Source organism: Camelus ferus, chromosome 21, assembly GCF_009834535.1.
Source record: "Camelus ferus isolate YT-003-E chromosome 21, BCGSAC_Cfer_1.0, whole genome shotgun sequence".
Taxonomy (NCBI): domain Eukaryota; kingdom Metazoa; phylum Chordata; class Mammalia; order Artiodactyla; family Camelidae; genus Camelus; species Camelus ferus.
Genome location: NC_045716.1, coordinates 2,540,963 through 2,565,905, shown reverse-complemented (window position 1 = coordinate 2,565,905; position 24,943 = coordinate 2,540,963). Strand labels below are relative to the sequence as shown.

General features: G+C 44.4%; 1 pseudogene; it reads left to right on the top strand.

Moving 5' to 3' along the window:
* The first annotated feature begins 1,632 nt into the window (after nt 1-1,632).
* LOC102512823 lies at nt 1,633-16,347 on the top strand (annotated as a pseudogene).
* The last annotated feature ends 8,596 nt before the right edge of the window (nt 16,348-24,943 follow it).

Below are 24,943 nucleotides of genomic sequence, written 5' to 3'. Positions count from 1 at the left end.
TTATGTTTTAACCTGTTCTGAAAATCTATTACTTTGACAGAAGAATTTAAGGTGCTTACATTTATTGGGATCATTGATATATTTGGACTTATTTTTAGCGTTTTATTTTATGCTTGCATATTTCTTTTTTTTTTTTTTTTGGTCCTGACCCCAATTCCTCATTGAAAAGTATTTCCATAGGAATGAATAACTTACATTTACTAGAATTAAAATTTCCGCTGAAACAAAGATATGTCTGTTAGAATGGAAGGTATGGGAACTTGGGATTGGCAACACATTACTGTGCTCCTGTGTTCCCCGGCTTCCCTCACCCCTCCGATTCCGGCTTAGTAACACTTTACAAACTGTCCTGCTGAGTCTTGGGGCCTTGACGTGCCGTACGGGCATGTCATGTAGGCAGAGTTGTCCTTGGGTTCTCATGGCATCACTTGCTTCTGTGACAACCTCTATTCTTTCATTCCTCAAATAAATGAATTTTTATATATGAAATTTCATAAAAACCAAGGCCTGACCCACTGGTACCTCATTCAGAGCGGCACCGTCCAAGGCGGCAGTTACTCGTTAATCCCTTTCCTGCCTGCTAAGAACACATTTTGAGGTAGCCTAACAAAGCAACAGGATGAGGCGGTTAGTAGCCCAGACCCTGGGACTGCCCTGCCGTGGCTGGAATCTCAGCTTCATCACTTTCTCTGTCATCTGGTGGTTGTAAGATCTCAGTCCAGTAACTGTATTTCTCCTGGTCACGCTTTCCTCATAAGAAAAACTGGGATCAATTGTAGCATCACCTCAGATGACGGGGAGCATTAGAAGACAAAATCCACGTGAAGGCGCTCGGCACAGTCCCCAGCACACAGTAAGAACCAGAAAAAAAACGGTAGCTGTTACTGTTAACAATCATCTTAGTCCACACCCAGGACTCTAGACAAGGCTGTTTTCACACCAACTGTCATTTCTTAATTACCTTCCCCTTCACTGAAGGAGAGCTGTGGGACTCCTCGAAGACTTACCATGTCTCTAGGAGAAGACACAATCTACTTCTCCTGATAGTCTTAGCATCGCAAGGCTGGTGAAGTCCATGAACAGAGGGTCCAGGGTTTAGACAGGTGCTACACACACTGACCTCGTACTGATAACCTCTGCCCTCCTTGTACGTTTTGTCTACAGTCGCTGGATTAAGAAGACCTGGCCTGAATGAAATACTCAGTCCTGGGTCTTTTCATGTTCCAAATCAACTTCAGTGAGCAAACAGGGAAAGATCAAGAGGGCTGCGACTGGGACGTCGGGGGAACTTTGAAGTAGAAGCCAGGAGGGGGTAGATGCCCTCTGGACTCGCGCCAGCGTTTGCTCTTGATGACAGCAAACCCTCAGATCTCGTTCAGCTGAGCTGCAAACAAGGGGCTCTGGTACCAGCGTACCTGAGATTTCACCTTTTGCAATGCCTCCGTGTTCCTCATTCAACAAACATGAGTTGAATACCTACTACGAGCAAGAAACTTGCTCTAATGCTTTTATTACATGCTTTGGGTAATACCAAGGTGAATAAGACACTGTCACTGCCCGCAAGGATTTTTTTTGTTCTAGCAGAGGAAACGAGATATACACAAACGGCCACATTATAAAGGGGAAGATGACATGTTGGAAAAGAGGTAAAATGTTCTATCAGATTGAGGAAGGAGCAATTGCTTCTGCCTTGGAGGCACCCAAGACTGCTGTGCCAGGTAGTTAGAAGCGAGCTACCCTTTTAAGAAAGATGGGATCTGGACCCACGGGGATGAGCGGTGGCCTTTCAGCTGGCGCGTACATGGTGAGCACTGGCAGGGGAGTCCCGGGGATGTTCTGGGGACGGCAGGTTGTACCTACCCTGTCTCTTCTAGCTGTGTTTTCATGGGAAAAAAATCTCTTAAATAATTTGAGTCTCATTTTCTTCATGGGACTAGTTTGGTATATGCCTCAGAATAATTATAAAGTTTAAATGACTTGTAATAGGCAAGTGTGTAGATCATTGTATGTGCTTCAGTAATGGTCATTAGTGTCCCTCTTGCCTGCTTTCATTTCTCCCCTTCATTCCAGTCCCTAAGCTAGTGAGAAATAGATTCTTAGGAATTTCTACTGGGATATGGAGTTTGGGGGCAAAAAAGGGGGAGATCTGCAGGTCAGTACTGATGTTTAAATACAGAGGTTCAGAATTGCCACAGGCAGCCCGCAAAAGAGACAGTCCCCTCCCGTCACCAAAGGGCCCTAGTGTCCTGGATAGAACTGTCCCCAGCTTTGTTGCAGACTCACGGATGGCATGGGCATCTTTTCCAAGTGTCTTGTCACATCCACATCACCAAAGAGCTTGTCTTTCACAGTCATTTCCTTCACTGCTTCCCCAGCCCTCTGGTTGAAGACTTTCCCAGAAAGGAGCTTAAGGAAGCCTCAGCTGCTCTGCTCCTAGCGGAGCCAGTTTTCTGTGTCAGGAGCAACAGACCTCATTTGGAACTCTGTCTTGTCATTTTCCACTTTTTGGTATTCGATTCAATAAATACTTGAAGCAGGATCTTAACTGTAATTCACTCTTTTGTCTCCAAGTTTCAGCAGAGGCTTCAAAGGCTAGTAGTACAACTGTTGATGAGAAATCTTATTGTTAGTCCCAGGGGAGGTGCTGGGGCCTCTTGCAAGACTTTCAAGGGAAGGCCTGGAGTCGTGCTGCTGGTCTTTGCCCATCTCATCCAGCTTAGCCCATATAAGAAATTGAAGTTGACAAGAGATGGGAAAGCGAACATTTCTTTGCAGAGAATGTCAGTGAAAGGGCATAAATTGCCTCCAGCTTGCACCCAGACATGAGAGCTCATTCAGCCAATGAGAGTCTGTGCCACAACCACACTGTATTAAGAGTCATGGGGGTCACCAAAGTGAATAAGCCTATTACTTGCAATCTAGGAGCTAAGGAACAGTAACTCCTTTAATGACAGGCAAACCCTGAGAAGCCTGACAGCAGCATTCCACTGGAATATAGGGAAATGGGAAAGAAATCCCATCTTAGGACCTGGAGCCTTTGTAGAAGGGGATCTGAGCTGGATAAATGGCACTGGTGGGGCAGAGGCATTTAATACAAACAGAGCTGCTTGAGACAAGATAGGTGTACAAGAAAGCACAGGAATGCTTGGAGATCAAGATCATACAGTCTGTGCACCCAGTGTTCATAACAGCACTGTTTACAATAGTCAAGTCCTGGAAGCAATCTAAACGTCCATCGACAGATGATTAGATAAAGAAGCTGTGGTGTATTTATACAATGGAATACTACTCAGCCATAAAAAAGAATAAAATAATGCCCAGAAAGAGAGAAAAATACCATATGATATCACATATGTGAAATTAAAAAAAAAGACACTAATTAACTCATTTATAAAGCAGAGACAGACTCATAGAAAACAAACTTACAGTTACCAGAGGGAAGTGGGGGTGGGGAGGGATAAATTGGGAGTTCAGAATTTGTAGATTCTAACTACTACATATAAAATATGTAAACTACAAGGTCCTACTGTATCACACAAGGAACTATATTCAACACCTTGTACTTGACCTGTAATGAAAAAGAATATGAAAAGAAATATATATGTATAAATGAATCACCATGCTGTAGACTAGACACTGATACAACATTGTAAGTTGACTATACTTCAATCAATCAAAAAAAAAAAAAGATCCTGGAGAGGGTGTGCACAGAGCGAGTTGAAGACTGAATGCCAGAGTGCTTGGATCTCAGCTAAAGGACTGTATTCCAGTTACTGAACTGTCACCAAGTGGACCTTTTAAAGTCATGATCTTCTTCGAAAAGGTTTTTCCTGTGTGAAAAAGGAACTTCTGCCCAGTCATCCTCTTGAATTATTGGAAAAGAATTTCCAGCTCAACCAAGATAAAATGAACTTTTCCGCACTGAGAAACATCCAGGGTCTATTTGCTCCACTAAAGTTACAAATGGAATTCAAGGCAGTGCAGCAGGCCCAGCGTCTTCCATTTCTTCCAAGCTCAAACCTTTCACTGGATATTTTGAGGGGTAATGATGAGACTATTGGATTTGAAGATACTCTTAATGACCTGTCACAAAGTGAACTAATGGGGGAACCACACTTGATGGTTGAATATAAGCTCGGTTTACTGTAATGCATTGTGCTGTTCATGGAAACAGAGGGGCTGCTTCTTGTTTATTTAGTCTTCTCTTTACTATAATTTGATGTGCACAACATTGAAAGTACTGACATCTAAGAATTTTTGCCTAAATAGTATCTGTGACCATTTGAAATTATTTGAGTCTTTGGTTTAAGGCCATGTGGTAATTGAAAGCACTAAAAGGGAGGTGATTTTAAAACTTCTCATTTATATTAAAACAGTAGCCTTCTATGTCTTTAAAAAATTGTTGCTAATTAATATTATAAAACCGTCCACAGGTTCCAATTCAGTCTGTTTCCTAGTTATTCAAATGGAATATTTGAGTCTGCAGCTTCATAGTAGCATTTTTCAGAATAAACCTTTGTAGTCGATTTCGGTGGCAACACTTCCAAGTAAGTACAAAATAAAAGTATTGTATTTTACCTTGTTTCAGTATATAGTCCATTAATACTCATAAGGATAATATTTGCTATTCTGATGCTACTTTAGAATTATAACTATATTCTTTGATTCTTTCATGTTGAAAAGTATAAGTTCAGAGGTTTTGATTTTGGTCTTTAAAGTGAAAAATAAAAGAACAAACAGATGTTGATAAGAAAAAAAAGATCCTGTAGTCTGTGATTGTGACAATGGGAATGAAAATTGCAGTATGTTTTAAAGATAAACATAAAACAAATTCTTACAGTGCTTTATAGTTTGGAAACCTTTTTTGGATATCTTACTAAATTTGACAAATACCGCAGCCCATGGAACAGGTGGGGACTGTGCTCTTTAATCTTATTTAACAAATGAAAAAACTGTAGGTCAGCATTACTATCTTACCCAGCAGAACAGGGCTAGCCAACTAGGATCTGAACCCAGGCTGCCTGGTTTCAGGTTTTGTTAGTTGTTTCATAGCATTTAATCCTGTCCCTCCATGCAAGTTAGGTGCAGTTTATTTCTCACGACTGTTTCAAATTTTACTTTTGGAATTATAGGGGTGTGTTGTCAAGATTATATTGATTGATTCATTCATTCAACAGATAATTACATTTTAGTGGGAGGAGACAGATGATGAAAGATGACCAAGATAAGCAAGCAGTGTACGTATATGCTAGATGCTGGTAAAGGTTAGAGAAGAATAAAGCAGAGAAAGGGAATAGGATACTCCAGGCCCGCGAGGGGTTGCTATTTAAAATAAGGTCATCATTGAAGGCCTGGGTGATGCTGGTGAGATTTGAGCAGAGACCTGAAAGAAGCGAGGTCAGCTAGTGGCTCCCGCAGGTGCCTGGGGAAGAGACCTGTTAAGATGACAGCAGTTATCCAGGTGGGAGATGATGGTGGAATAGACCAGGATGAGAGAGGTGAAGATGGTGAGAAGTGGCCAGGGTTTGAACAAGTTTTGAAGGTAGCGTCAAGAGGATTGAGAGATTGATAAGATGTGTGGTATAAGGGAAAGGAAAGTATCAAAAAAAAAAAAATACAAAAAGCCAGCAACAGCAGTAGCCAGAGAACCTGCCTTTTCCTGCCCTATTCTCTGAGTCTTTGTTCCCCAAGGCAATGTGGAGGGGAACACAGTGGGTCGAGTGACAGGAAAGGAACCCCAGGCTGAGGAAACCTGACGCCTTTGTAACAGGCAGTAAGCGTGCCTAGCCTTTGTTCTGAGATGGACATTATCTGTATGTTCCAAAGCTGTTTGCTACACAGATGTCCTTGACAAGATAGTCTGGAATAAAGCCAGTCGGCATCTCTGCACATGAACCCTGCAGAAATGCGGGGGACCATGGAAAATCGTCACCCCCGAAAGAGCATTGTGGGAATCTTAAGGGGCACTTTGGGTTTTTTACAATAATCAGGGGTGCTACTGGCCTTTCACAGGCAGGAACCAGGGCTAATCAATAGCCCTGCAATGTATGGGACAGTGTCACGCAAAAAGAATGACCTCATGTCCCACGCAGCTTTTAATGTGCAATCAGGCATTCACTTCAGAAAAAGTAAAAAATACATATATATATATAAAATTATTTGAATTATTTGAGCCTAGGCTCTATTTCCACTTTACAAAATATTCTGAGTACAGGTTAATATACACTTAACATTTAATCATTTAAATCAAAGGAACATTGTCCTTTGCTCTATCTATCAAAGGAAGATTACCATCTGGGGGAAAAATTCATTGCTAGCAGCAATACCAGTTATTTGAGCAGCCGCATTTATATCAGATTACAGTCACAGCTGATGCAGTTGCAGTAACTTTAGCCGTGTGTTTATATATATTTATTCAGCCTTCATTTCACAAGACCAAATAGGAAAAATAATTTTTGGGATGTTATCTAACTTCTCTTAAATAAAACTTACTCATTATAAGAAGATATGGTAGAGTCAGATGCTTGTATCAAATCCTATTGAAAGGTCAATGAAAAAGAGGATTGGAAAGTGACCAGTGGATTTAACAGCATAGAAATCATCAGTGACCTTGAAAAGCACAACTTCAGTGGAGAAGTGGGGGCAAGAGTCTGTCTGAAGTTGGTTCAGAAGAGCAGGAGAGGACAGGAACTGAGACACGAGTATAAACAATTTCTTTGAGGAGGTGTCCTGTAAAGGGGGGCAGAGCAAGAGGGTGAGGTGCAGAGCACTCATCCTGGTGCCTCGCACGCAGAAGGGGCTGCAAAAAATGGTGGCCAGAGGAGGGCTTGATGTCTCACGGGAGGTGCTCGGTAGGTGTTGGTGAGCTGAGTAAGAGCTAATGGATAGAAATGTAGGTTTGGGGCTGGGTAGGAAGGGCTTCTTGGAGTCTTGTGAGTCTTAAGGGAAATGATGGATTTAGGGGAGGAGGATGGAGGTGAGAGGGTGTTTCAGGCGTGAGCCAAGGCGCCAGATGGGGAGGAGTTGGCAGGGGGCTGCCAGCCAAGCCAGAAAGCTTTGAGGGGAACAGCCAGGCTTGACTAGAGAGCCCTGGAGACACAGCTGACAGAAGACCTTGAATGCCAGACTGTGGCATTTATCTGGGGTCTGCTGAATCAGCAGGGAGCCGGAGATCTCGAGCCCTGAGGGACATAGCGGGAAAATCACATTAATTGTATTTCTCACACTACTGTGCTGTGTTTCGATTCTGAGTGTTGACGTTGGGCAGGTTACAACCCATGCCGCAGCCAAGCTAATGAGAAGCACATGTTTTTTTGCTAATCCAACCTTCAGTTTCTTCCCTGAGTTAGGGCCATCCTGGGAATAAAATTCTGGGGATTAAGGTTAATAGGAAATAGAAACTCACTAGGGGTTTCAGGAGAGGCAAGGAGAAGAGGTCCTCCTGAGTGAGTGCATTTGATGCTGGCTTTAAAACAGACTGTTTCTGCAGAAAGCCAAGCTGGCTGTTAGCAGGCTCTCGTTTCTCAGACAGGGACTCCATCATCATTAACAATTATTGTTATTAACAATGCCTCTTCATGTCCGTAAATCAGGGTGAGAAAGCTGTGTCCTGGCTGGGTATTTTAGAAGTAGCATTCTTCATCTTGTCACACATGGTGCTGAGGCGCTGACCAGGCATGGTTGGCACAGGTTACGCAGGGACATGAGTAGTGAGGGTGGGTCTGAGAGGCAGGTGGCCCAGGGGCAAGCACCAGGCTTTGGCCCCAGCTGAACATGGATTTGAATCCCCATCTTTCACCTCCTGGCTATGTGACCCTTGACAAGTCCCTGTACCTCGATTACTTTATCTGTCAAATAAGGATAATGCTTACTGTGAGGATTTGCTATTCACAGACGGTGTTGCATAAGAAGGTTTATTACTGCCATTCGTTTTTTTTTTTTTTTAATGCCATCCAGTTCTACTGAGTCAATAAATGTTGGAGACCCATGGAAGAGAAGCAGCAATACTTTTTGGCCAGAACTTGACAGTTCCACCCATTTAACCCTACTCAGCCCAGATTATAGTCCCCTTCGGCAGTCCTATTTTGTTCACGTGGTCCAGGTTATAAGGAAAGCTCTCACAGGACATTGCAGTCACTTCTGAATTCTTTAGATTATTAGGTTAACACTCAATATCCTTTTTTTTTTTTAAATTGAGGTATAGCTGATTTACAATGTTGTGTTAGTTTCTGGTGTACAGTATAGTGATTCAGCTATACATTTATATATATTGTTTTTCATTATAGATTATTACAAGATATTGAATATAGTTCCCTGTGCTATACAGTAGGACCTTTTTGTTTATCTATTTTATATACAGTAGTTTGTGTCTGCTGATCCCAAACTCCTAATTTATCCCTGCCCCACCCCTTTTCCCCTATGGTAACCATAAGTTTGTTTCCTATGTCTGTGAGTCTGTCTCTGTTTTGTAAATAAGTTCATTTGTGTCTTTTTTTATATTCCACATATAAGTGATATCATATGGTATTTTTCTTTCTCTTTCTGGCTTACTTCATTTAGAATGATAATGTCCAGGTCCTTCCATGTTGCTGCAAATGGCATTATTTTATTCTTTTTATGGCTGAGTAGTATTCCATTGTATATATACCACAACTTCTTTATCCAGTCATCTGTCAGTGGACATTTAGGTTGCTTCTGTGACTGACTATTGTAAATAGTGCTCCTGTGAACATTGGGGTGCTTGTAACTTTTTAAGAGTTTTCTCTGAATATATGCCCAGGAGTGGGATTGCTGGATCATATGGCAACTCTGTTTTTAGTTTTTTAAGGAATCTCCATAGTGTTCTCCATAGTGGCTGCACCAAGTTACATTCCCACCAACAGTGTAGCAGGGTTCCCTTTACTCAACACCCTCTCCAGCATTTATTATTTGTGGACTTTTTAATGATGGCCATTCTGACCCACGTGAGGTGACGCCTCATTGTAGTTTTGATCTGTGTTGATATCCTTTCTGATCTTGGGGCTTTTCACATAGAGAGATTAGGCAGGTACATAGCTAGAGGGAAAGGGCAGGCAAAGAAAGTGCTTATAAACCAGTGCCCCTGGGCTTGATCAGCAGCTCAGAGCTATAAGGAACTATACAGAACTATAGGGTCCTATTAGATCATCTCCTGCTGGTTGGGACGATGAAGCCACCAGATATGTTTCCATGGGTGTTAGGGCCCTGCTTGCCCCACTCCACCAAGGGAAAGCTGCAGTTCCAGCCACATAGGGGCAGCCACAGAAATTCACCATGGCCCACGCGGGGGGCGGGTCTGACCTCTCCACCTGGAAGGGAGGTTGAATTCCTCTTGGAGTGGAACTCTGAAAGCTGGCCGTGGGGATGGGGGGCCAGGGCTACTCTGGGCCTGAACAGAGAGTGACGGAGAGACACTGGGGCCTGATCTGAGGGTCCTTTGCTACTCTGCTCCCCTAACTAGCCCCTCCTCCCTCCTGCCTCCCATCAGCCAAAACAGCTGAATTCTGCCATTGAATGGAAACTGGGAGCTGGGGTCTGCCTGAACTTAAACCCTGACTCTTACACTTACTAGCTATGTGAACTTAGGAATTATTTAGCCTAAGTGTCAGTTTCCTCACTCTCAAAATAAGAATAATAATTAGCATTATTATTAGCATAAATTAGGATTTCTTTCTGATAAAGATTTAATGAGAAAAAAACTATAAAGCCTAACTCAATGTGTGTCACAGAACAACTCTCAGCAAACATTAGCACTAAGGACATGTGAGAATGTTACGCTGGGTAATGGCAGCATTTTTAGAAAATGCTTTCACAAGCATCACCACTTTCAGTTTTCACAACCAAGAAGAACCATCACTCTGTTTAATTAGGAGATCGAGGTTCAGATCAGCTATGTGACTTTCCAAGTTTATGGCATAAGGAAAATTAGGACTTCAACTGGATGGTCCAACTTCAAAAGCCAATTTTTTTTCATTGCAATATGCTGCCAGCATCAATGCTTTGAGAGAAGGGGGCAGGATCAGATGGGAGAGGGAGAGAGGGAGGGCACACAGAAAGGAAAAAATGAAAGGGTGTCCAAATCCACACTTTTATGCGTGGAGTTAGGTGTTAAAGAGTGGAATTTCTGAGAATAGTATCTACAGTTACACTTCAGTCACCCTTGAAAGTTCATATATAGGAAACCGTAAGTTTCCAGAATATAGAGACTGTCCAAGAATAAAAAGCATCCTTAAAAACTTTAGCTTGAATCAACGTTCTAAAGTTCAAGCAGTGACAATCACGGAGAGGCACCTAGAAACCTCACTCAGCACCAGTTCGCTCTCCTTTCATGTGCAAGGTTAACAAGTTTGTCTTCCTGGTTCATTTACTAGGTCATAGATTAGAAATAGCATATTAATCGAAGAAAACATTGACATATCGACAGCAGATAAGAACTAGCTGGTAGCCTAGAGAAAAACCTCTTGACAAGCAAAACAAAACTTAAACGATTTTAACAGTTTGGGGTTGAGTGTAGATAATCGCAGTGTCCCTTCGTACCCCACCCCCTGCCTCGTGGTGATCCTTCTTATATGATAGCACAAGATAACTGATAAAAAGCTATATTCACCATACCGTATTAAAGGCAGCAGAGATATTTCAACATATTTCAGTAATATTCACGCCTAAAATCATTTTAAAAACTAGGGGGAAAAAGCCCTCCATTTTAATTCCGGCTTCCTAGACACTTTGATGGCAAATAAACTTAAGTTTTATTGTCACTAACAAGTAATTCATTTGCATAAACATTATTAAGCCCAGGGGACTAGCAGAAAGGTCAGATCTCAAGGTCATGGCGCACCATTTCCTGGTTTAACGGAGTGAGCCACCAAAACGCTACTTGAATGTTGTGTTTCAGTGGATCAGGAGGGCCCTGTGGGACTTCTAACCTGCGTGTATGTATGTGTCCCTGCTGCAGGAGAAGTCTCCTTGTCTCCCTTGGGAAAAGAGATGGAAACTCACCAAGAGGAATGAAAGGTACGGTCCTGACTGTAGTGCCAGGGTGGCAAACGGGCCTCTGGGTTCCTGAAGTGTGGCTCCTGCTTGCCTCTCTGGAGGGTGGGTGGCTCTCTTTTTGTCCCAAAAACACAGACTCTTCCTGGTGATGCTCACACTATGGAAGCAGGAGGAGTCAGGATGGATCCTTTGTGTTTTAGGAAGTTAAAAAGCTGGCAGCAGCCCAGGCTTGAGGGAGATGCTCATGGGAAGAGTATGAGACTCAGGACTTGGCTGGGAGTAGATTCAATCGCTCCTCCTGAGCCGGACCGCAGAGGGGACGGGCAGCAGGGGTCTGGTAGGACTGAGCGGGGAGACAACGTCCCAGGGCCCTCGTGGGGAGAAATGGTGTCTGAGGTCGCACAGAGTGGCCTTGGCAGCTCAGAGTGGCCCCAGCCACGGGGTTGCTGGAGGAAAGAGGAGACGGGTCCTGGTGGATGAGGCAGGATCCATTTCCTGGCAGTCTGGCTGACTGGGGCTGGAGCCAGAAGTGAGTGACATGCCTTCTGCCAGAGAGTGTGAAACCATTTACGTGGACTTTTTTACATCTGCAGGAAATCAGGAAAAAGGGCCACGTGCTGTCCTGTCTGGGGTTCACATGAGCGAGTCACTGATTCTTACAGCCACTTCAAGGATATGAGTGATTCTGATGTCCCTGGGTCTGCTTTCAGAATGACCCCAGTAACCACAAATTGCTCTCTCACTTCTCCTGATGGAGATTCAAGCAAGTTTCCCCTCTCAGAGGCACATCCAGGCCCAGAGCTGATGTTCAGTGTGACGTGCACAAGGCCGGCGTGGTCCTCGGAGGCTGGCTCACCAGCTGGCTGAAGCATCGCGGCGCGGAATCTCGCAGATGCAGGCGGATGGCGGGAACCAAACCGCGTGGGAGGACTTGAGATTCCCGGACGGCCTGGAAGTAGCAGCCCCTCTGCTGCTTCCCTCACCTCATCGGCTTGAGGATCCTTAGCTCATGTGGAAATAATGCCAACGAGAGCGGGCAGGTCCCCATAGTTACAGTCATTGCCACAGGGTATGAGTTCACCGGGGTATGTCTAATGGCTCTGACCCTGGCTTAAATAGAGTTTTCTGTGTGCATCTCTCTACGTCTGTCCTCCTAAGGAGAAGAGAAATCAAAGTCCTTTTCAGGTGGTTTGGGACCCCGTTACAGTCCAGCAACGTTCTCTGATTTCTCACCAGCACTGAAGGCCCCTGACAGGCGTGGCTGTGCCGGGGACAAGGGCCACGCTCAGGGTCCTCCTGTGGGAGTGACCTCAGCCCGCGGAGGAGGCGCCTTCTAGACCGCAGACACCCTCTCCCACCCACATGTGCACACAGCGGCTTGGCTGGACCAGAGCCCCCGTGCCTGAGAACACAGCAAAGTCCCCATCTGGGGGTGAGAACTGCCCCAACTCAAATGCCCTGCTCCCTTTAGAAAATGCACTTCTCTTTAATAACTGCTCCGGGGATTTCCATTTTCGGCAACACAGCAGACTGATCTAATACCCCCATCCTTGCTCCGTAGGGAAAGACATGCTGGATAAAATAAATAAGATGTAGGAGAACAAGATTATTAATTTCCATCCAAGATCTAAATAAGAAACCCCAAATCCCCAAGTGGTAAAATATAAACTGTGACTCAGAGCTGGATGTCAGGCTGATGTGGGTCCTGTGGCAGGCGGCGGTGGTGGGGAGGCTGGGGGGCTGGACCCAGGTAGGAGCTTTACCAGCTGGGGTTTTCATGCCAGCAGCATGGACTTGGGCTCAGACATTGGGGGAACTAAAACGCAGGCTTGTGCATAAAGGCTGGATTTGGAAATGTAAGGGAGATACTCAGCGTAAGGGAAATAAACTCCCTGCAGCTCAGAAAAGGGTAAGGGAGCTGCTCTGCTAGGAGCTCAGGATAGAAAACAAGGCAAAAGTGAGAATCGGAGGACTCTCTGAATTCACACCACTCAAGTTTAAAGGATGCAAGGATTTTTTAAACATTTTTTTATTGAGTTATAGTCATTTTACAATGTTGTGTCAAATTCCAGTGTAGAGCACAATTTTTCAGTTAGACATGAACATACATATATACATTGTAGCATTCTTTTTCGCTGTGAGCTACCACAAGATCTTGTATATATTTCCCTGTGCTATACAGTATAATCTTGTTTATCTATTCTACATTTTGAAATCCCGGTCTGTCCCTTCCCACCCCCTGCCCCCTTGGCAACCACAAGTTTGTATTCTATGTCTATGAGTCTGTTTCTGTTTTGTATTTATGTCCTTTTTTTTTTTTTCTTAGATTCCACATATGAGCAATCTCATATGGTATTTTTCTTTCTCTTTCTGGCTTACTTCACTTGGAATGACATTCTCCAGGGACATCCATGTTGCTGCAAATGAGGATGCAAGGATCTTGAGCCGTGAAATTGACATAAAAGCTAGTTAGCCCTGGACCAGTGAGACTCGTGGGGTGCCCAGCAGGAGCAATGAGACTCCCAAAGAGAAAAGCAAGCCCAGTGGGAGGCGGGGTAGCACCTGCCCAAGGAGGCTGTATCAGTTTGCTGGAGCTGCTGTAACAAAGTACCACAAACTGAGTGGCTTCAACAACAGAAATGTATTATCTTTCAGTTCTGGAGGTGAGGCGTACGAGGTCAAGGTGTCAGCGGGGTTGGTTCCTTCCGAGGCTCTGAGGGGGGAGTCTGTTCCACACCTCTCCCCAAGCTTCTGGTTGTTTATTGGCCATCTGTGGTGCTCCTTGCCTTGTTGAAGCATTGTCCGGGTCTCTGCCTTCATTTTCATGTGGCAATCACTCTGTGTGTGTGTGTGTGTGTGTGTGTGTGTGTGTGTGTGTATGTGTGTCCAAATTTCCTCTTTTTATAAGGACGCCAGTCTCACTGGATTAGGGGCCCACCCTACTCCAGCACGAACTTATATAATTACACCGGCAGTACTCTTATTTCCAAGTAAGGTCACATCCTGAGGTGCTGGAGGGAGGACTTCAACTTATGAATTTGGGGGTGGGAGGTGGGCATAATCCAGCCCAAAATAGATAATCCACAAAAAGGAGGGTGAGCTGATGCACATGGTGGGGGAGGAGCACCCCAAGAATGTACCATAGAAAGTAATAGAAGAATCTGAAAAAGACAAGGCTTGTGCCACTCTCAGACTCAGTCCCTCAACCTCACAGGGAGGGAGCATCCTTCCCCTGACGTGGTGGTTATGATGCTCAGACCAGATAATGTGCAGAGAGCTCCACAAACTGTGATAACATGAGTGTTCATTTTTTATTATATTAATTAAGAACAATGACTCCCATCTATTGAGGGCTGTGCTAAATTCTATCTCGTTCAGTTCTTACCGTAACCCTGTGTGGTCAATACCCTCACTTTACGGATAAGGAGTCTGAGACTGAGAGCTTCTGTCAGTGGCCTGAAGTCACGTGGCTCGTGAGCGGCAGAGCTGGAACTGGGTCCAAAGTGTGAGCCCTAACTTGTTCTGAACATTTCCTGGAATTAGGGCTGAGTTCTGGGCAGCGGTGAGGCTGAGGAAGAGGCAAAGGAAATTCAGTGCCTCGCTGGGACAAGGGTCCAGCTACTGAGGAGGAAAATCCAGTCTCGTGAGGAGAGTAGATGGAGGTTTATTTTAAAAGCAAGTAAGCATGGCATTAGAGGGTGGCGAAAAACGAGACAGAAAATGATGAATGAGTCCCTGCCCTGGAGGAGGCGGGGCGGGCACATCACAGCTGTGCAGTGCGGCCTTGAGGGCAAGATGCCGCTGACCCTGGAGTGAGTGACTGAGGTCAGGGAGGCTGCAGGGGGCAGGTGGCTTTGACCTGACCTGGAATGTGCCAGGGTATGGGCTCTGCTTTGAATCCCAACCTGGCTGCTTTCAAGTTGCATGACCTTGAACAAGTTAATTAATTCTCGAAACTTCTCTTTCTTTTTTATTTTTTGGCAGTTCTTTTTTTTTTTACATTGTTTTATTGAGTTATAGTCATTTTACAATGTTGTGTCAAATTCCAGTGTAGAGCACAATTTTTCAGTTATACATGAACATACATATATTCATTGTCATATTTTTTTTAGCTGTAAGCTACCACAAGATATTGTATATATTTCCCTGTGCTATCGAAACTTCTCTTTCTTAAACTGTAAAATGTAATTTTTTTTTTTTTTTTTTTTTTTTTGCTTTTTTAACAAGCCATTTGCCTTTTCTTTCTTTAGGTGTGGGCACGAAATCCAGGCCCAGTCAGGGCGATGTGAGGGAAGCTGGTCCAGTTACTCTGGTGAGTCCTCCCCCATCGTAAAGAAATACACACATACACACAAATGCGGAGGGGCTGTCTTCTCTGCCTCTGGATCTTCTCTGAGGACGTGGTGTCTGGAAGTTGGCAGCATCTTGAAACCGTGGTGGTTGCTAATCTGAGGACAAGGCCCAGGAGAATGGCAGAGAGAAGAAAAACTAGACACAAGCTGGACCCTCGATGGTTCCATTCCGTTAGCCACCTCTGGAGCCACATACCTCTGGAGTTCTTCAGTGAGACGATGTGTGTCTTAATGCTTAAGCCAGCAGCACCAAGGTTTTCTATTATTTACAGGCAAAAACATACGAAATGACTTACTGCCGCATAGATTTGAGTAGAATAAATGAAGTCATTCCTGTCAATTGTTTAGCACTATGAAGTATTAACACTGATCATCAATAGAACACTTTATTGTGAAATTATATACTGCTTTCTTCTTAATTAATATGTGTCCTATTTGTTCAAATGTATATGACATTTTTGGCAAGAATCTAAGATTCTGCATCTTTGGTGCCCAACTCAGTTGCCAAACAAAATGCATCGTAGATGTTTAATATCTGTTTCATAATTAATCTATATATATATATATTTTTTTTTTTTCCTCTAAATGTAACCCTGATGGACAATATAATCCAGCTGCCCTTGTTAGCTGGGTGGAGATCCTGTCCCCAAGAAGATCGTTTTATTTTGCCACTGAGCAGTGAATTCCAGAAGAATCTAAGCAATTTGAAAAAAGGGAACAGGCAAGACCTTTGTAAAACTAGAAGGTTCCAGAGTCACAGGCGGTCGGGGCTGGGGAGGGCCTGAGGATCATCTGGTCCATCTTCCTCATTTACAGCTGAGGCCCAGAGACTTCCTTATGGTCACACAGCCAAGGGCCAGGCCAGGACTGGACTTCAGCCTCCAGCCTCCACCTCAGTCCCTTTCCTTTCTGTGTCATTACTTTCTCAACTTTCTCCAGAGTCAGCTTCTCTTACAACCTGAATAAAGAGGACACCGTCTCCCCAGAGGCTGTCTGGGCTGCTGGAAACCCGTGGGAATCCGTGGGAATCTGCGCATCCACTTCCTACCAAGGTCGTTCTGCAGAGTTGTTGCCAGAGACCAGGTGGCCTGGCATGAGATCTGAGACTCGGCATCCTTTGCTGTCTGCAAACATCAGCCCCTCATCCCCAAGGGGTCACCGAGGGCCAGGAGTGGGAAGAGGCCTCTTCCTGTCCATGCACTGGTCAGTCCTGGCCTGGGGTGCTGGTAACGAGGGCCGTGTACAGGCTAGCACAGCCCTGCTGGCTGGGCGGCCCCATCCATCCCGGGGTGAGGCTTCGAGCTCTTGAAAGGCCACTGTTCCGGTCTGTCTGCAGCTGGTTGTGTGTGTGGCCCACCCTCACCCTCACCCCACCCCCACACAGCGTGCGCAGTCAGAGCTTTGTTCACGCCATTGTCCACAAATGAATGCTCCTACCTACTCTCGGTTGCTCCCCGTCCCAAGTTGTTGGCCAGTTCAGTCTCAGTGCCAATGGCTGCTCCTTTCTCAGAATTAACCACAACCTACCTGATGTTCCCCTGACACTGGGTTTATTCCATCATCATAAAATTTACTTCAGGATGGCTTTAGCTGGATCTTTCCTACTAGATCAGTGCTTCTCAAACTTTATATGCGTACAAGTCACCTGGAGATCTTGGCAAAGTACATGTCCAGATTCAGGAGGTCTGGTCTGGGGCCTGGGAGCCTGCATTTCTCACAAGCTCCCAAGTGTCGCTGACACTGGTGACCTGTGGACCCACGTGGCATGGCAAGTACTTCCTCTGAGTTCCTTGAAGGCAGCTGCCATATCTTACTCATCTTTGTAATACCAGCTTTTAGTACAGTGTCTGGCTGATTACAGCTGGTTAATAAACATTTGTTGAATTGAAATGAAATGGGTTAAGGCACTGGTGTCTCTGAAGTGTTTCCTTTAGGTATAAATCTGTGATCTGGGCAGTGTTAGAGGATGGTTGTAGCCGAGACAGCTGACAGGAGGGTAGGGCAGGTCTTGGGACTCAAAGGAAGGCAGGATAAATCCTGAGTAGGACCAAGACCTCAGCTTTACAAGACTCAGAAACTCAGTCTTTTTATCAGTCTGTTCAGGATCTGAAGGACTGACTGACACTAACATATAAACCTGAAGGCCAGTGTATTTATTAACATCAAAGGATATGTCTTTCCACCCATCCAGGCTCCACCCCACCGCCCCACCCCTTGCCTGGGATCAAAGTAGCAAGGGATGGCTTAGCTCAGAACATCGACTCAGAACATCAATAACCAAGTGTACTTGTGGGGAAAACAAAGTCGGTGAATGAAGACCTTGATAGGTTGTCCCTTCTCCAAAAAGATTTCGCTGGACTTCAGCCTCCAGCTGAAGAGTAATAGAGTATTTATTTTCTCCCAAATATAGCCTTTCACTGGATGAAGACAGATAAATTCTTGCTCCTAAGCATCTATGTTTCTGGATTCCATATTGACCAACTACCCCCACTTCAGCCAACACATCCTTCTACTAGGAAGCCCAGCTTCAAAATAATGGATCCACTGACGACCTTTTCCAGCTGTGCTTTAGTCTTGAGGGTACATTCAAGCCGGCAAGTTCATGATGGATGTGTGTGTGGTGTCTGGCAGCTCTTAGGGTGGGATGCTTCTGCAGAGATGATTCTGCTTATTTGACACAGACTCTGCTGGACTTCCAGTTCTGGGGGTGCCTCATTTGGCCTCTTCTCTTGACAATACCCCTGAGGGGCTGGGCAGGGTGGGACAGACCAGCATCCAGCTCTTGGGCCAGCTGCAGTGCTGGGCTCTCCTGTGGCCTTGGAGCCATCAGCCGAGGGGGCTGCCTGGGAGAGAGGGCTCACAACCTTGGCCCATGTACCTTCCCTTTTGCCTGATGACAAGCTGAAGTTCTCTTGTACTTCTTACTGACAGTCAGCTTGTACTTTGTTACTAACTAACCCACTAACCACGTGACATCTTGTGAGTCACTTTTCTCTGGGCTTCAGTTTCTTCCTTTGTGAAAGAGGGGATTTTGAAGAAATAGACCCTATGGTCTCATCCAGCCCTAAGGTTAACAACTTAAAGTACTTCATATTAATAACCTGCTTTAAAATACAATATTTCTTGGGATCCTCACAATTAGAATTCCACATTTACCTATGAGGAGAATGAGTCTTAGAGAAATACCTTAAATATCTTGTCTTAAAATGGCCTCTTAATATTTATACAATGGAATACTACACAGCCATAAAAAAGAATAAAATAATGCCATTTGCAGCAACATGGATGGACCTGGAGATTGTCATCCTAAGTGAAGTAAGCCAGAAAGAAAAAGAAAAACACCATATGATATCACTTATATGTGGAATCTAAAAAAAGAAAAAAGAAGATAATAATGAACTCATCTACAAAACAGAAACAGACTTGCAGACATAATAAACAATCTGATGGTTATGGGGGAAAGCAGGTGGGAAGGGATAAATTTGGGAGTTCAATATTTGCAGATATTAACTACTATATATAAAAATAGAATAAAAAACAAATTTCTTCTGTAGAGCATAGGGAACCGTATTCAGTATCTTGTAATAATCTTTAATGAAAAAGAATATGAAAATGAATATATGTATATATATGTATGACTGGGACATTGTGCTGGACAGCGGAAATTGACACATTGTAACTGACTATACTTCAATTTAAAAAAAATATCCACCTAGTAACTGGCCAGACTAGGTCTCAAACCCACACTTTCTTAATCACTAGCTGGTAATGTCACCCGGGCCTGGACAAGGAGGCTTTTTTACTTCTCTCCCACCCTTGGGAAAGAAGGCACAGCCTTCTGACTCCCTCACTCTCCCCTCTCCTCATGTCTCCTTTCCAGGATTTGGGCTGCTTTCACCCTCTTTTTCTTTTTTCTGTGGAGGTCTCCATGTTCCCCCTCAGCTTCCTCCATCTCCCTTTCTCTCTTCCACCTTCCCTGCCCTCCCCTGCCCTCCCTGCCCTCCCTCCTCCTGCATGCCAGCCTGTCTTGGTGGGTTTTGCTTTTATGAAGATGTCACCCCCATGCTCCTGTGTGAATCTTGGGGTCAGTGAGGGCAGGAAGGTAGCATCCAGGTGTGGCCTGATGACCAGGGGGCTGTTTTCTAGTCCAGTGCAATGGTTTCCAAGCATCAGGTGAAGGAGGGCCTGCGCTGGACTCACCGGTGACAGGAGAAGGGGTATGATTCAAGATGCAGATTCCTGGGCCCCAACTCAGAGTCTTTATTCAGTAGAATCATACAAAACTCAGTACTCTGTGTTTTAAAAAAAAAAAAAAAAAAGCTCTCTGGAGATGACTCAGATGTGTAGCAAGATGCATACTTTACTGCTGGGGCCTGTGCCCATCAGACCCACCCCTAGGGGTAAGCCAGTGAGTGGCCAAGTGTCCACAGTAGTACCAGGAGGGTTGCCTCAGGCGGAGGCCTTGCTTCTAGGTCACGGAACGTCAGTTAGTGAGTTTGACACCTGCTCCTCCCCCATCCTGGCTGGATGCCCCCATAGAGGTATGTCTGGCTTAATAGCGGGGAGCTCCTTGCTTCCGCCGCATTTGGAGAGGCGAGTCTCCTGATTTGCACTTCGTCTATTTTTGGCTGCAGGCTGTACATCAGAGATACACTCACCCCTCTCATCCTGTTAGGTGTCACTTCCTCCTCTCCCACAGTTGTCTCCCCTGTTATCCACTGGAGAGGAAACCAATTTTCACTCAAGTACTTCTAATTGAACATGAGTTTCCTAATTAGTTTAATTAGTTTCCTAATTAAATTAGTTTTCTAATTAAATACCAGGGCTTTCCCCCCCGAGATCTCTGGGCTCTGACAGTCACGTTTGCAGAATTTGGAGGGATCTTTGAAGTCATCTAGTCTACCTCTCACTAGGGACCCACCCCCCCAGCCCCCACTGCCTATCACTGAAAGACAAACGTTTTTCGAAAGGAAATATATTCTGAAGATGAGCTCTGTACTGCATCACCAGGCTCTTTGCTGGGATTACACTCTGCTCCTGGTTTACACTATGTGCTCTCAAAGGGGGAAGTACCACCCCCAAGGAAATAAAAATTTGCAATTTTAGATATTACAATGGATTGTGGCTTTCCAAGAGGCCACAGGACATAAAACAGATAGACAGTACATCTAGGTATTAATTATTCATGGGGGAATATGATGAGGGAACACATGTTGAGAAGCTTCCTTAGGGAGGACAAAAATGAGAAAGGGCCTGAGAAACACTGGTTTATGCAAAAAAGAGTCTGTGTCTCTGGGAAGTTATAATTATGCCACGTCATCTACACCCTTTCAATCTGCCTCTTCTGTGTTTAATTAAGGACAAAGGAATCAAAGATAAAATCTGGACACATATATGTTAGTCTCTCCAGCTGTTCACTGGGAATGACCCCATTTGCCCTGACTTCTGCAGCTGGGATGAGCCCTCGCCTCTAGTTCCATAGCTCTGGTCATTTGTTCTACACGTCTGGTGTTTCACCCTTAGCATGAGTGACCTTGCATCATTTGAATGTATCTGTTCTGTCTTTATAACTAGATTAAAAGCATTTCATGGTAGAGACCACGTGTTTATGTGATAGCTCATTCATGAATTCATTCATTCATCAAACATCCATTGCGCACCTCCAGGCATGAGGCTAGATTCTAAAGAGACAAGACAGGACATGGTCTCCGACTTCAAAGACTTCCGAGTGAATGGAGAGTGGTGCACAGCACGACAAGTGTAATTCTAGAGACGTGTGGATGTTGGAGAGGTCTCCTTCCCGGTCGAGAGGAGACAGTGCTTGAGCTGGGTCTTAAAGGAAAGGCAGAGTTTCTCAGACAGAGGAAAAACGTGTAATAGGAAGACCATTCCAGACCGAGCTGGAAGGTTCTGACATGACTGGAGAAAACGGTACAAGGGGAAAGGGACCGGAAATGAGGCCAGGGCAAACCATGAGGGGCCTTGAAGCTCGTGCTAAGGGCCTGGATTTTATTCACAGTCAACGGGATGCCACGGGAGAATTTAAATTAGCCAGGGGCATGGCTCGCTCTCTATTCCCAAAGCTCGCTCTGGTCGCAGCGTGGTAGGAATCGATGAGGACTGGAACCCGGTTAAGAGATGCTGCAACAATGCAGGGTTGGTAATGGCTGAACAAGTGGGTGGGAGGGGGCGGGAGGAACTGACCAGAGGAGTTACTTAGGAAGGAGAATCTGGAGAACTCGTTAATTAACAAACAGGCGGTGGAGCTGAGTGAAAACTGGCACCACTACTTTGAAGGGACATGTATCAGCGCCTGTTAAAACTGAAAGAGGAGATACTAGCCTATGACTCAGAAACTAACTTATGCTTATCTACCCCGAAGAAGGATATTTATTCAGCATGTTTGTTTTTTTAAAAATCGGACGGACCAATGCACGCATCAATAAGGAACTAGATAAAGAGTATGACGGGAACAGGAGCGAGCAGAGTTTCTATATAAAAAAACGGTTCTGTCTCCATCACAGTATATGGCTGACTGAAAAAAGTCAGTTGTAGAATAATGCATATGAGTGTGATGTCCTAGAGAAAAGCTCATTTTGGCATTTGAGAGAGCGCCTTTGCAAACAGCTAACTTCCTACCTTCTCACCCCAAAGCAGCCTTGCTTGGCACCAAGTCTCACCCACACAGCACTTTTACTCCGTCTTCTTATTTCTTAAAAAAAATTAACATTGAATAAATACAAAATAACATTTATATAATGCACGGACTCTACAGAGGTGGGGTACAACCCTCTTATTCTTATGCTCACCACACCGTGAGAACAGGAAAACACTGCCATGATTTTCTATGTCTTGTGTGTCCCTCTCATATCTATCTCATCCCTTCCCTCTCAGAGGTGACCGTTTTCCTGCATTTTGTTTATGGTTCCACATACGTGTTCACATTGTTCAGTTTTGTGTGGTTTTGAACTTTATATATAATCATCCAGTATGTATTATTTTGTGACATTCTTTTTTCATCCAAAATTATGTTTTTGAGGTTCCATGTTTGTATTAGTCAAGGTTCTCCAGAGAAATAGAACCAGCGGGAGACACGTATAAAGAGATTTATCACAAGCAAGCGGCTCACGCAATCCTGGAGGCTGAGAAGGCCCGCCACACGCTCTCTCCAGGAAGGCCAATGGTATCGTTCCAGTCTGAGTCTAAAGTCTACTTTATTCATTTGACATAAATCCAGTGCAAGAGCAGAAGACCCATGTCCCAGCTCAGTAGACAAGCAGGACAAAAAAAAAGGGGGGGGTGCATATTCCTCTTTCCTCTGTCTTTTGTTCTTTTCAGGTCCTCAACAGATTAGATGAGACCCACTCACATTGGGGCAGGCCATCTACTTTCCTCAGTTACCAATCCAAATGCTAATCTCACAGACACCCCCAGAAATGATGTTTAACCTGGGCGCCCTGTGCCCAGACAAGCTGACAGGAAACTTATCACCACAGCGTTGTTATTGAATGTAGCTGTAATTTTCATTTTCACTCCCCTATGGTATTATTTTATTTTATGAATATTTTATAAATTTATCTGTGCATTTAAATAGTGAAGGACATTTTGAGTATTTCTGTTCCTTTCTGCCAATTATAAACAGTGCTGTTGTGGGCATTCCTGAGAGTTACTATGTGCTATGCGCAAGTAAGAATGCGTTGTCTTCAACTTCACTATCTCATGCCGTATGCTGCCAAATTCTTTCCCAAAGTGGTTGTATTAACTTACATCCCCCCTCATAATGTATTAATTATTCTATTTCTTTCACATTTTCAGACTATTTTCAGGCTATTTTTTGTCAGTCTGTTAGGTGTAAAATGATAGCAAGCAAATGAGGGGACCTCAGTCCTACAACCACAAGGAACCAAATTCTGCAATAACCCTGTCAGCTTGGAAGAGAACCCCGAGCTTCGGAATGAAACGCAGCCTGGCTGACACCATGATCACACTTTGTGAGACTCTTGAGCAGAGGACCCAGCAAAGCTATGCCTGCATCCTGACCCACAGAAACTGAGAATAAATGTATGTTGTTTTAAGCCACTAATTTTGTGTTAATCAGTTACACAACAACAGGTAACCAATACAATATGGATCCGTGGAGAAGGAAATATAACCCGAATACACGGCTTGTTTCTGCAGTGAACAGAAGCCATACAGTCTGTGAAAAGGCTGAGAGCTATTGTCTTTGGTTAAAAAAAAATCTGGTGAAGGGCTTAGGTTGCCCTGCTGGGTCATGTGCCCATCTCGTGGCCACTCCGTGGCTAGGAATGCAGAATCTGTTGGAAGATGACAGCTCCCATCTAACCCAGATGGTTTGACGGGACACTTCCCCAAAAGAGGGAAGCTTTCACAATCAAAATGATAGATTTCTACCATGCCAATTCAATTAGAAAAGCCAATTAGAAAAGACTGAAATATATCTAAAAGGACACAATTTCCCCCCCCTTATTTACAGATAATATGATTACATAAAATCATTTGAACATTAGTAAGAAGAGTATGTAAATGCAACAAGATGGTGAATATAAAGATCAACATAAAAGTATAGTTTCTTACATCAGCAAAAGTTATAAACTAAAATGGAAGGTGCATTCATAGTAGCAACAAAAAGCAAATAAACCAAAATGGAAATCCATAAAGTCAATATAAAACACAATAAATTTGAGACACTCCCTGTCCTTGATTGGCTGTCATGAGGGGTAATATGACCAGGAAATGCTTTTTTCATGAGCGGGAATATCTGATGGTTAATTCACATGAAGTTTACTAGCTTAATAGGACCTTCTTTCCTATCAGTACCTACATTTTACTCAGCGTTTCTCAAAATTTGGGATGCTTAAGAATTACCTGGGATGTTTACTGAAAGGCTTATTGCAAGACACCAGCCCAAGAGATTTCAAATCAGTACGTCTGAGTAGAACCTATTTACCTGCATTTTAACTTGAAAAAACACTGAAACCCAAGGAGAGGAATCTCAGATGGTGGCAGCTCAGTCCTGTCTGGAAAGGAGCAGAAGAGATTCTCAGGGGTGAACTGGCGTCCTCAAGTAACATCAGAGTCACTGGGCTGTGTGTGCTTCCTTGTGGCTCTTAAGACTGCTTGTACCCAGAAGAACAGACTCGTACCTCGTGTTTGTGTGAGGTAACCTGTGTGTCCTCCCCGTTTCCTCTGAGTTGTTCCTTCCGTTCTGTGAATCTGGGGGAAAGTAAGGAAGGTAGAGACCACATCAGGGACCAACGGGGGGAGAGGCATGGTCTCTGAGAAGGGCAGAAGCCAGGCGTTGTGCTGGAGAATATGCTTATTTCACCATTTGGCAATGGTTGGTTAGCCATCAGTGAACCAAGCAGAAGACCAGAACGGAAACCAGGACACCCACCCCACCGTAAGTCTGGGCCTTCTCCAAAACCGTTTCCCTTTTGCATGTGCATGCAATGAGCTGAATATAAACAGACTCCGAGAAGCTCCCTCCACATCCTAGAGCCCAGCACGGCCATTCCCCGAGCCTCTTGCCTCTGCTTGTGGTCAGACCTACCTTCAGTTCC